General features: G+C 42.5%; 1 protein-coding gene across 1 annotated transcript in view; it reads right to left on the bottom strand.

Annotated features, from left to right (window-relative positions):
• The window catches only part of Eepd1 (endonuclease/exonuclease/phosphatase family domain containing 1), a 116,517-nt gene that overhangs the window by 58,838 nt on the left and 43,806 nt on the right, over window positions 1-13,873 (bottom strand). The window lies entirely within an intron of this gene.

Genomic DNA, 13,873 nt, shown 5'->3' with positions numbered 1-13,873 from the left:
ATGACTACAAATATCACTCACTTTTTTTTTTTTTTTTTTTTTTTGGTCCCTATTTAGGCTCCACGTAGATATGTATGAGACCTTTGGGAAGAATTAGAGCAAGAAGGCTAGGATTCACACTTGCTAAGTCTTTATCTCTAAGTTGCAAACAGAGGCGGTGTAGAAATATAGCCATTGATCTCTGACTGCTAGAAATTCCATATCTCAAATGTCTGGGACTTCATCAAGTTTGATGTGGATAAATACAAAATGCATCCCCAGTTGTGGTTCCATGGGATAAGTAGCAGGCCCAGCACAAGTGAGGGCTTCCATGGTGCTGCCTCTCCTTAATCATGCCTACCAAAAAATTCTACTTCCTACCCAATACAAAGATAAAGTAGTTGGGCTTGCTGGAATATACGTAATCATAGCACTGGTGGAGATAAAGCCAAAGGATTTTGAATTGGAGTCAGCTGGGGACTTCATAGCACAGAGCACTCTTTTGATCTCCTTTATAGAGAGTTTTTGGTTTTATTTCCAAAATGTTTGATCAGTTCAAAACTCTGGGAATCTAAACGTATTTACCACTAAGTTTATTCATGGTGGTGCAGAGAGTAAGATCCAACAACTGAAGTCAATTTGACCTGTGCTGCCTCCAGCTTGCAGGGTTTTAGGAACTTCAGGAGCTCCAGGGAAGATGGAAATAGAGAATCAATCACATACTTTTGTGGCCCTATGCAGGGACTGCATGGGTAAACTCTGAATGTTGCTCTGCTCATAGGAAGCATTCACAGAGGTGGGTATAAGCACTCAAGTTACTTTGAGGCTTTCTTTAGTCATTAACTCTTTCCTGAAGATCAAAAAGCAGAAAGAAAGAAAGAAAACTATTTGGGAGGAAACATAGTGTTCCAGATAGGCAGCATAATAGGTATCATCTACTCTCCCCTTTTGGATTCCCACTGTAAGAGTTGTGGCTTCTTTTCTTTTGGTTTTTCCAAACACAGTTTCTCTGTGTAGCTCTGGCCATCCTAGAACTCACTCTGTAGACTAGGCTGGCTTTAAACTCAAAGATCTGCCTGCCTCTGCCTCCAAGTGCTGGATGAAAGGCACCTGCTACCATGCTCTGCTTGTGACTGTTTTTAAAGCTCAATTGATCGGCTCCTAACCAAGGACCCTATAGATGACGTTGTGTTGCAGTGTTCAAAGGCTGACATACCTGTGACTAGAGGGCCCATCCAGAATAAACTCACTGGGATGTATTTTCACTATAGAGCAGAAAAATTATTTCTAATGCTAGGGAACTGCTTGTTAGTGAAACATTAGCAGCACTCTCTAGGGCTACCAATTTCAGTGCTTCTAACAGCCATTCCCATTGCGGTGAGTTTCAAGCCAGAGCTAAGAGATGAGATCAGCTGGCTCTTATGAGGCCTCTACACCCTAGCTGCAAGGCTCTCTAGTGAGAAGGTCTAGAGATTAAATGTATGTGGCCCTTTAAGTTTGTATGTGAAAACCCAACATCCTTTTTTTTTTAATTAGGTATTTTCCTCATTTACATTTCCAACAGGTCTTTTTTTTTTAATATTTTTTTATTACGTATTCTCCTCAATTACATTTCCAATGCTATCCCAAAAGTCCCCCATACCCTCCCCCCAACTTCCCTACCCACCCATTCCCATTTTTTTTGGCCCTGGCGTTCCCCTGTACTGGGGCATATAAAGTTTGTGTGTCCAATGGGCCTCTCTTTCCAGTGATGGNCNACTANGCCATCTTTTGATACATATNCAGCTAGAGNCAAGAGCTCCNGGGTACTGGTTANTTCANAATGTTGTTCCACCTATAGGGTTGCAGATCCCTTTAGCTCCTTGGGTACTTTCTCTAGCTCCTCCATTGGGAGCCCTGTGATCCATCTAATAGCTGACTGTGAGCATCACTTCTGTGTTTGTTAGGCCCCGGCATAGTCTCACAAGAGACAGCTATATCTGGGACCTTTCAGCAAAATCTTGCTAGTGTATGCAATGGTGTCAGCGTTTGGAAGCTGATTATGGGGTGGATCCCTGGATATGGGAGTCTCTAGATGGTCCATTCTTTCGTCACAGCTCCAGACTTTGTCTCTGTAACTCCTTCCATGGGTGTTTTGTTCCCAATTCTAAGAAGGTGCACAGTGTCCACACTTTGGTCTTCATTCTTCTTGAGTTTCATGCGTTTAGCAAATTGTATCTTATATCTTGTGATGCTGGCGAGGATGTGGAGAAAGAGGAACACTCCTCCATTGTTGGTGGGATTGCAAGCTTGTACAACCACTCTGGAAATCAGTCTGGCTGTTCCTTAGAAAATTGGACATAGTACTACCGGAGGATCCAGCAATACCTCTCCTGGGCATATATCCAGAAGATGTCCCAACAGGTAAGAAGGACACATGCTCCACTATGTTCATAGCAGCCTTATTTATAATAGCCAGAAGCTGGAAAGAACCCAGATGCCCCTCAACAGAGGAATGGATACAGAAAATGTGGTACATTTACACAATGGAGTACTACTCAGCTATTAAAAAGAATGAATTTATGAAATTCCTAGGCAAATGGATGGACCTGGAGGGCATCATCCTGAGTGAGGTAACCCAATCACAAAGGAACTCACACAATATGTACTCACTGATAAGTGGATATTAGCCCAAAACCCAACATCCTAATGTGATAGAGTTGGGGGTTCTTTGATGATGCACGAGAGGAAGAGCCTTTTCACAGGTATAGCTTATTCTACTGTGCTGTGAAGATTCTGTATTTAATACAAATGGAAGGATGGAGAAACCCTGCACTAAGCACATCTATTGACAGGGATGTAATCACTTTGCATCTCTGTCTCATTCTCATAGTGCTTCACACTTCTGCATTATTACAATAACCATGATCAGTCATCTACTATGTTATGATTGTGATTGTTGGATGCCATACAAGTACCATATAATACAGTGAGCTTAACTAGTAAATCTGCATGTTTACCCTGCTTGAAAGCTGGTCCCCATCTCTCTCCCTCTCCTCCAGCCTCCTTAGCCTCTGAAACACAACAGTATTAAAATCAGGCCAGTCAATCATCTTACAGACATCTATGAGTATCCACGGAAAAGAAAGAGTATAAAGCCTCTCACTTTAAATCAGTGGTTCTCAACCTTCCTAACACTGAGACCCTTTAGTAGAGTTCCTCGTGTTGTAGTAATCGACCCCCACCCACATACCATTAATAACCCAAGCATAAAAATATTTTCATTGCAACTACAATTTTGCCACTGTCATGAATCATAATGCAAATACGTGTGTTTTCTGATGTTCTTAGGAAACCCCTATGAATGGGTCATTTGACACCCAAAGGGGTCACAATCCACAGGTTGAGAAATCACTGTTTTAAATGAAATACTAGACATGGGCTAGCTAAGTAAAAAAAAATAACACGAACCAAGGCAGGAGGCACAGGATGGATGCTGTGCCTCCTGCACCTAAGAACTATTCAGGCTGTGAAAGCAAAGGAAAAATTTTTTATTTTGTTATCTTTAATTGGTTAATTAATTAATTAATTAAATTATTCTGGTGAGCATGGGGAAGGCTCTTGGGAAAATGAAAAATGCTAATTTGTTGAAGACAGACAGGATACATAAGCAAAACAGCTTCAGTGTTGATAGGGAAATGTTGTAGGGGTTTGGACAGATCAACCCCCCACCCCGAGCAGATCTGAAGTCTAATCCAAAGCAAGGCCCTATGCTCTAACCCTGTGACCCCCCCAAGAGAGCTGAGGGGGCTGGAGAAGACAAGTTTGGGGCTTAAGGAAATGGCCATGTCTAGGACACAAAGCAGGTGACGCAGCAAGTGTTGATTTGAGAGCCACAAGAAGCACACGGGGCCCCTAAGACCACTGGTACAGGCTGCTACAAGTCCCCAGGACTTCAGAGCCAGGGACAGCAAAGCCTAGCTTTAGAACACTCCAGACAGGCCATCTCTTGTTAGGACTGAATGTAGCTCGTGACTTTGAGTGGAAGCCAATGCTCATTTCATGTTCCCAAATTCCTAGTGTCCCCGAGAATGAGACTGAAATCTTCCTGCATCCAGTAAGCAAAGTAGCAGAGGCCAGATGGCAGTGTAGCTGTTCGCAACATGGCTTCCTAAATATTTGCAGCTGATTGTTATGACTTACTTTCCAGAAAAGGTTCCTTTCAAATATTATGGGACACTTACAAAACACCTAATCACCCATGATCTCTGGCAGACACATCCAACCAGATGAATGCTGCTTTTCTGCCTGCCAGCGTAGCTGTTCATTCTGAAGGCATCATGTCAACTGCATAGGCTTATTACTTAAGAGATGCATTTATAAGACTTGATCTGCTATAGATTCCTCTAATGGATATGGCAGTGTGGAGGGGGAATGGGCTGGAAAGGATTTACCATTCTAGATGCCATTAAGAATATTTGAAATTTATGAGAGGTGAAGACGTCAACGTTAAGGAGAGTTGGAAAGAACTTGATTCCAACCCTCATGAATGATTAAGGGGTTCGAGACTTGAGTGGAGGAAGTGACTGGAGAGGTGAGGGAAACAGTAGAAAGCAGGGGAGTGGAGCTTGAGGTATGCCTGAACTCCCATGATGTCATGTTAACCAAGAGGTGGGGACTATCTCCTGAAATGGAGTCTGCAGCTGATGACAGTGCCTTAAGATGCTTAAGTGAGGCAAAGGTCTCTCGGTGTCACTGTGAACTCAGTTGGTAAATACAAGAGAGGACTGTCTCTAACTTTCAGAGGTTCTGCTAATGGGTGATGCTATCAAACATTGTGACAGCCTAGAAAGAAACCTGTGAGGAAGAAATCAGGCAACAAGCTTCATTGGTATAAGTCATAAACACAGCTACTGACCAGGGGCCACCAACAGCTTGATCAATATGCAGTATCATGTAGGGAAGACTCCCTCGCAACCCCAGGGAAGGACCACAGCTCCCTGCAGGCTCAAATGACCACATGCTGTTTTCAGCAATAATGTATTTTAACTACAAATACGCACACTCACAGACTCTATTTTAATGCAAGCATTCCTTTTACTTGGACTTAAGAAACCAAAAACGACTCCGCTATTTCTATGCAACAAGCCACCTTACTGTAATGAGACCCTTGTGTATGCACATCAACCAGGCCTCAGATAGCCTTACTCATCTTACCACAGACAGCACAGAATAAAGGCATCTTATTATGTATGAACTAAGATACAGGTCCTCACAGGATAACAGATTAACTGGCACTTTTATCTCGGACTTCCCAGACTCTAAAGTAGGAGAGCTTAATGCCTGTTGTTTATAAGTCATCGGCTCTGCAGTATTTTGTCATAGAACCTTGAGCAGACCGTGACAGATCAGATCTGTAATGGCCTAAGGTTATAAAATACGTAACATTTCTATAATGAATGTATAAAAACTAAAGCAGAGCCAGTAGCTGGAGTGACTGAGTACCCAGAAGCAGGTGGCCAGTGGCAAATGGGGAGGTTGGTGAAGGCCTGTCCTATAGAAGGCATTTGGTCAGACTGCAGTTTCTACTCTGTAAAATTAGGATGATAATTCTAATTTAATAGGCTTGCTGTGAAAATTCAATGAAATGCCATTTGCTTGCATTATATAGTAGGTACTCAATAAATTGGACCTAATGATATTTTTGTGCATTGAAATGGACATAATTCTTACCTTCATTATAACTGGAAAGTACATCAAGAGCTGTCATTGATCAAAATAAAGCTAAAATTTTCCTCCTAAAAAAAAACTGTTGCAAATGACTGGCTGGCACATGAAAAAGGCCTGTGAATGTGGAGTTGCTAAGCTGGCATTTCTGCAATACTCCTTCCATCACCAGTAAATCACTTCAAAGTACAGACGCTCCTTCCGGCTCCATCCTAGGCACTCCCTCAGAGTACAATGACTATTATATGTTCTCTAAAGTTGACTAGACAGCACACGTTTGTTCTTTATCCCTAAAATTTAAAAGTATGGAAATAATGGGCAAAATATGCACAGATTAAATAATCTTTATCTTAATGCTTAAGATTTGGAATATATATATCTATATAGCTGTGTGTGTGTGTGTGTGTGTGTGTGTGTGTGTGTGTGTGTGTGTGAAATGGGGTGCTGGTGGATTGGACCTAAGTTTAAACAAGAAACTTACTTGAGTTTCAAAAAGACCTTGTACACATGGACTAAAAGATACACACACACACATGTATATATATATTTGTAGTCTATGTTCTAAGTATAAGATAGCTCATGAGATCAGGGTCAGAATTTTTGTAATTTTAAATAGACATGCTTGTTGAAAACTATCAAACCTGCATATGGGAGTTGTTATAAATTAAAGTCCCATTAACAAAAAAAAAAAAAAATGAGAACAAAAATCCTAGAAGTTAAAGTATAAGATGTTGGAAAGGAATTAAACGTCACGTCATTTAAAAGTGGAGACGTGAAATACTTTCCTTAAATAGAGGGGAAATTTTACTATTTTAGGGATGCTGTGGTGCACACCTTTAATCCCAGCACTGAAGAAGAGCAGTTGGATCTCGAGTCCAAGGCCAACCTGGCCTACAGAGTGAGTTCCAGGACAGCCAGGGCTACACAGAGAAACCCTGTCTCTGAAAACCAAAAGAATCCTCTGCAGCAATTTCTAAATTGGGGTGAAAGGAAGAAAAAGAAAGCATTTCCCCCTGACATATACTGAGCTGCATGCTTCCTAAACACTTCTGTTTACACTGGCATTCTGGCTACTTAAAAGATAAGGACAGTACTGTGAGCCAGGATGCCTCACGAGAGCTAAACCTTCCTCCAAACTCAGGGCCTAGGGCGCCAGTACTTCCACTTCATCCTAATCTTCTTCCCTGTGTCACCACCAACAGGGAAGAGATGAAGCTGCAGAGCACCCAGGAGGCCCTTGCTGGTCATTTTTAACCCAGGTGACTATGACTCAAAATGGAAGTACCCACTGAGCTCTCCACTCAGCATCCTTCACTCCAGTCCAAATGAACCCCGGTCCTCCAAAGATAGAACTCACCCAGGCCTTCCTCGGCTCTGGCCTCTACTTCTACAGATACAAGTCCTTCCCAACCTACATAAAGTGACCATCCCTCCCCGTCCCTCCTCCTGTCATTGCCCAGCTTTAGTACTTGTGTCCAAAGCTCATCAACTGATGTTTGGAATGACTTCTGATCACATTTACATCTGATCACATTTTCAGACAGCAAATACCATGTTTTTGACACAGGAATTAATGTGAACAATCTATCCATGCTGGAAAGACATTCTGAAGTCCAGCTTTACATGTGATCATGTCTTCATACAGAACGTGGGTGAACAACCACTTCTCGAGGCACTTTAAAACAAAATGAGCCTTCACTCAGTGCTTCCCAGCACCCAGGATGCCCTCTATCCCCAGCTAGGCTCACTACTGGCTCTTTCAGTCCATTGCCAATGTTTTAAGAATGTTGTTCTTCATTTTATTTTTCTAAGAAAGTATAAGGAAGTTCTTTTTTTACTTACAGGACATGCAAGTAAAAAGGAACTTTCTGCTTTCAGAGCACACTGAGAGTAAGAAAGTTATATAACACGGCATAGACTCCACGCTTGCAAACTAATGTTCCTTCCAGAATGCATATGGCTTTGAAGGCTGACCTTTCACCTCATCCCAACATTGCTCGTCCGTCCTTTAGGAACAGATGAAATGCACCACTGGATTGTCAGAGGCAAGGGTCTCCCTTCATCAACAAAAAGCAAAGCTTCCTACCTCCCTGTAAGTGAAAACCAGCCAGTCAGATTCTCTGGTCAGAGGGTTGTTTTAAGCAGTGGCTCATGAGGTCACAGTTTAAAAACATCTTTTATTTAGGTTTTAGGAATAAGTTTTCTAGAATGCTTTTCTTTTCTGAAATACTTAGAAAATATAGAGGAAACAAGGAGCATGAACATAATCCTGCTACGTGGGAATTAATCCACTAGGGTCTTAATTATACATTCTAGACCTTTCGAAAGTGAATACAGTACCTAAAGGGCTTGGCATCCACCTCCACAGATAATTGCTCAGCCATGTTCACTGATGCTCTCTATTCACAATAGCTGGGAAATAGAAATAACCTAACTGTCCTTCAGAAAACTGGCAGACAATGAGAATGTAGTGCATGGATGCTATAGAATATTATTCAAATGTAGAAAGAAAGATGATAAAAGAAAGGAAGGAAGAAAGGATGGATGGAAGGAAGGAAGGAGGGAAAGAAGAAGAAAGGAAGGAAGAAGATAAAGAAATAATTAACTTTACAGGTTAAAAACAAAAAATGGACTGAACTAGAAAAGACAATATAGGGTGAGGTAACCCAGACCCAGAAGGACAAACGTCACAAGTTCTTTCCCATCTGAGTCTCCTAACTCTAAACCTTCAGATATGAAGGTAACTGCAAAAGTCAGGAAGGCAAAAACAGACCTTTGCTGAGTGGGGCAGTAGGGAAGCAGTAGAGGGGAATAGCAGGGTACAAGTGAGCTCTACTCAGGGAGAGGAAGGAGAGGTGGAAAAATAACAACAGGGAGCTCTGAAAAGTCTTGAGGAACCATGTTACTATCTTCCCTTAAATAAAAAGTATACGTGGAAGTCTGTGTGTAAATGTACTTATATAGATTAAATGATATTGTCTTATCCAGTCTGAAAATGCTCCCTCTAAGAACAAAAGACCATTTAGCACAAACCCCAGTAACTAGACTTAAGAAGGCCTGGTTTAACTTGTCAGTCAGGACTGCCCAAGAGACTCCCCAGACAGATAGCCTATTGTTAGTACCCTTAGTTGCCTTCCCAGACATAGAAGGCTAAGTCCTTTCCCTACTGCTGATGACATCATGCCCTTCAGACACAGGACCCAGGGGACCCTGAGCTAGAACTAACCTAAAAGCCCCCTCCTTGAGGAAGAGCTTTCATGGTCTAGAAGGCACCATGCAAGCTTCCAAAGCAGGGAAACCACCAACAGCTCTACCAAGCTATGATGGCCATGCACCACAGTGACCAGCAAAGCACGATCACACTAAAGGAACAATAGTGGCACTAATATTTTGGCAGTAACCAACAGCTCTCTGATTGGTCTTAAGATTCCCTCAGCAAAAGAGAAATCATGCCTGGTACTAGAAACCTAGCCAACTACCCAAGGCTAGCGAAGCCATGGATCTTGGTGGAGAACCTACAATCACCAATTTACCAAACCAGCACAATCTCTACCTGTATCCTTAGTATTTGCCCTTATAGCCAAAGATGAATGTAGTCTTCACCCCTCATCAAGGAAATTTCTCTTTACAACAGATGAAGACCATCATAGAAAGCCACAGTCAATCAATATCCATAATTGTAGACCCCAGCCACAACAGATATAGCTACAAAGCACTGCTGCACCTAAGGGTCTGAGCACATTGCAGAAGAGGGGGTGGTAAGACTGTAAGAGCCACACTTTCCAGTGTGGGTAGACATGTACATTTTTTTAATGGTTTTTTGAGACAGGGTTTCTCTGTATAGCCCTGGCTGTCCTGGAACTCACTCTGTAGACAAGGCTGGCCTCAAACTCAGAAATCCACCTGCCTCTGCCTCCCAAGAACTGGGATTAAAGGTTTGCACCACCACTGCCCAGCCACATTTTCTAATGAAGCTCAGTCTGTTATATGGCAGTTGTACAGCACCCAAAACAATTACAAGAGTAATAACATAGATCACTGGTCATAGTTATTATAATAATGCAGAAATTTGAAACACTACAAGACAGAGATGCAAAGTGATTATATTGTTGTCAATACTTTTTTCAGTGCAGGTTTTCTACAAATTTCATCTGTCTTAAAGACAGTTTGCCATGTGACTGTATTTACTAAGAATGTCAGAAGCTATGCCATAATGGCTCATCAACATACCTGTCTAAACATGAGTTGAATAAGAACAATAGGCACGCTAAAGTGAAGAGCCCATGAGGCCTCAACCCTATACAAAAAAATACAAGCAACTAAAGAATGTTGAGAAGAGGAGAAATAGCTTTCCCCAGGGAAAGCTCACCAACTGCTTATCTAATAGCAGTCATCGCTGAAAACACACACGTTCCATAGACTGAGCAGGTTGCATTTATGTATTCATGGATATATGTACATAAAGGACACACATATATAACCATATGTAACAACAATTAATAATAAAAAAAAAAGCAGCCAAAGCCATGAATTTGAAAAAGAAAGAATAAGGAGTAGTATATAGGGAAATTGGAGGGATGAATGAAAAGGCAGAAAATGATGTTATTATATTATAATCTCAAAAAACAAAACAATTTTAAATGAAAAGAAACAACAGGTGAAATTAATTAATTAATTAATTAATGTTTTATGGCTGACTTGCCTGTGTGGGTCTCTAACCCTAGTGCTGTTGTAGGGGTAGAGAGTCAGGCAGGTGGGTCCTGGAACTCAATGGCTGGCTAACTTTTAATATTAATGAGCTCCATATACATTTCATAAAATTGGAATATGATCCATACTGTTTTCTATCATTTGTAATACCATAGAGTAATATAAATTATCACTAATAACTGGCATGCCATGTCATTAACTGATAATCTTGGGAGTATTTACAAATATACAAGTCCATGCAATAATTAACTAAGCCTTAGTAGACATCAGGACTTTCTTCACTGTTGGAATTAGCATCTGGGTGAGGCGCTTTGAACATCACACTTTTTACATAACTTCCACTGCTTGCTTCCACCAGTAAATTCCTGTGAGAATAACGTGAAGGGCTATGGCAGTTTCCATGGTTTTTTAATAACTTCTGCAAATTTTCCCTTCAGAATCCACTTTAGAAATTGGATTTTTAGAATTTTTTAGAAATTGGATTCCACTGTATCACAATAGACTCTCTTGAGTCGAATAATTAAAAACTCTTTATCTGGGCTACTATCCACTTATCAGTGAGTGCATATCAAGTGACTTCTTTTGTGATTGGGTTACCTCACTCAGGATGATATCCTCCAGATCTAGCCATTTGCCTAAGAATTTCATAAATTCATTGTTTTTAATTGCTGAGTAGTACTCCATTTCCATCCCATATACAACCACTAAACCCAGACACTATTGCATATGCCAGCAAGATTCTGCTGACAGGACCCTGATATAGCTATCTCTTGTGAGGCTATGCCAGTGCCCGGCAAATACAGAAGTGGATGCTCACAGTCATCTATTGGATGGAACAAAGGGCCCCTAAAGAAGGAGCTAGAGAAAATACCCAAAGAGCTAAAGGGGTCAGCAACCCTATAAGAGGATCAACAATATGAACTAACCAGTAACCCCCAGAGCTCGTGTCTCTAGTTGCATATGTAGCAGAAGATGGCCTAGTTGGCCATCATTGGGAGGAGAGGCCCTTGGTTTTGTGAAGATTATATGCCCCAGTACAGGGGAATGCCAGGGCCAGGAAGCGGGAGTGGGTGGGTTGGGGAGCAGGGCGGGGGGGGGGGGGGGTAATAGGGGACTTTGGCGATAGCATTTGAAATATAAATGAAGAAAATATCTAATTAAAAGAAGAAATTAAAAAAAAAACTCTTTATCTGTGACATGATGGAGAAGGATGTTATGCAGTTTAAGTTCACATTTATTTGATCATAACCTAGTCTCAATTCCTTCATTTGAACCTGTGCATATGGGTAGCACAAGGGGCAGTCCCAGGGATCTGCCTTTACCTCTGTGAGCTATGCTGGAGGATCCAGCACCCATGTGCAGAACAGCCAGTAGACACCAGGGTCTTTGAACCTGACAGGAGTCCTTGTGCCTCTGATCCCTTTTTTTACTAACTGTATCTATGTCCCTGGATAAATGAAAAATGCTATTAAGGGCTTTTAAATTCCCAAATACTGTGAGGGAAGCTACCGATATTCTGTACAAAAGTTTTGCATGGGGTCCATCCATCAAAATAAGTAGAACCAAAGTCTGCTCACTGGCAGGAGGGTTTAGTCAGATTTGTTTATTGGCTCAAAATCCTGAGTAGAGGAGAATGTGTGGCTGGGCTCACACCCTCCCTGTGGCTTTGGCAATAGCAGACTTACCCACAAGAGTGCTAAGAAGAATGCACTATAGTGCACACATGTCGGGGTCTGTACACATGCCTGGAGGCGTTCCAGAAGAAGGGGTACTCCCCAAGAGATGTCGCAGGCACTAGCCTGCTAGTACTCACCATTGAGGAGCAGCCTCAGCCTCAGCCTCAGCCTCAGCCTCAGCCTCAGCCTCAGCCTCAGCCTCAGAAGGGGCGAGACCCTTGCTCCTAGGATCTACCCACAATGCTGTATTCAACAATAAACATGGACCAACAAGAACATGGACCAACATCACAGTTATCAAGGACCCCAAACACTGCATGAATAGGCTTTCCAACCATGAGTGACCATGCGCTCAGGGACCAAGGAGCACCAGCTGTGCACCCAGAGCCTTGGCTGTGAAACTGCACACCCTGGTTTATGAGTCATTTTCAAATATGGGAATCTGCCTGGTCTCTATTTCTGTGAACCTCTCTCTGCATTACCAAAAGAAAAACACTCCACTTACCATTCTTGCAATTAGCATTGCTGCTGAGTCTCCATGCTGAGAGCTGCAGCTGAGAGGTCTGGCCCATTAAAAGCAACTGCAAGTGTCCTGCTAAGCCAGGTTTTTATCTGAGAGGTATAAGTGGGGGATGACCCAGGGTGAAGTTAGGGACTAGATGACCTGCTGTGGGGACTGGAGTCAAGGGCCTGGGTCTGGTTTTTGTTAGGCAACAGCCTCTCACTAGTCTTCAAAGGCATGAGTCCCAAACACCAGAGCTATGAATTCCAGCTGCTGGGTATGAAACCTTATCCTCCAGCCTGCAATTCAGTTCCCTTTGGTCTTTCAGTCTGCAATTTAAAATACCAAATTCAGGGGGGCCCATGAGCCCCATCTCTAGCTCAGAAACTTATGCAAATGACAGCCAGGCCTGGAAAACTGCCTGGGATTCCAGCAGAACCTACAAGACCCTGTAAAATGTGGCAGTCACATGACAGGACCTCTAATTTTATCAGCCCAGTTCCCTTAGCTCAGGGAATTCAAAAGCAGGTTTCAAATAGACAACTTCAAAAGCACCTTCAGGCAGTGGGGAGTATAGGGGGGGGACACTACCCCAATTCAGAGGCTCCTGCAGAAAGGTCAACCAGGACTAATTAGTCCCTGGCAACTGCTGGTCTATGCTTTCAGTGCAGGACTCTGGGAATGGAGACCATCATCTTAAGTAGGTCCCAGGTGTGGCTTCCGAATTTGCTCCTAACAAAAACTCAAGGGTGGGGTGGGTGCTGCCAGACTGAGGGATACTTTGAAGGACTTATCACTTAAGAACCTCATGAGGGTGCAACATCAGGCACACAGTAGGCTTTCATGAGCATACAACACCAGCAACTAGGAGTGAGGGCACTGATAGCCTCTTCCAAAGATACCCAGTGGCTCTGGGCACAGATATGGGGCAAGAGGAGACAGCTCAACTTCATTTTCAAGCTCAACTTCACTTCCAAACGGCATGTCCATTTCTTGTGGACACTGTAAATAATCAACTGCCAAAGCCCGAGGGGGTTAACTCAGCAGTGGGTCAGTCATGAAGCATGACACCCACTTTGTTATAGGATCACCTTCTCCTTCTTACATACTTGCCCCACTCATCATTGGTAGAGGACTTCGAGGTCGTTTTCCTCTCTGGTCCACTGTGCTCTTGACAGAACAGCCACATTCTTTTCTCTCAAACCTGCTTCTTCTGTTCTTACTCTATTAGCAGCCTTTTCACTCTTGATCACCTTAAGCCCATCCTTCTCATTACTAACACTGGTCATCACTGGAGCCT

Source organism: Mus caroli, chromosome 9, assembly GCF_900094665.2.
Source record: "Mus caroli chromosome 9, CAROLI_EIJ_v1.1, whole genome shotgun sequence".
Taxonomy (NCBI): Eukaryota; Metazoa; Chordata; class Mammalia; order Rodentia; family Muridae; genus Mus; species Mus caroli.
The sequence above is the reverse complement of the archived record's forward strand: the minus strand, read 5'-3'. Positions and strand labels throughout refer to the sequence as shown.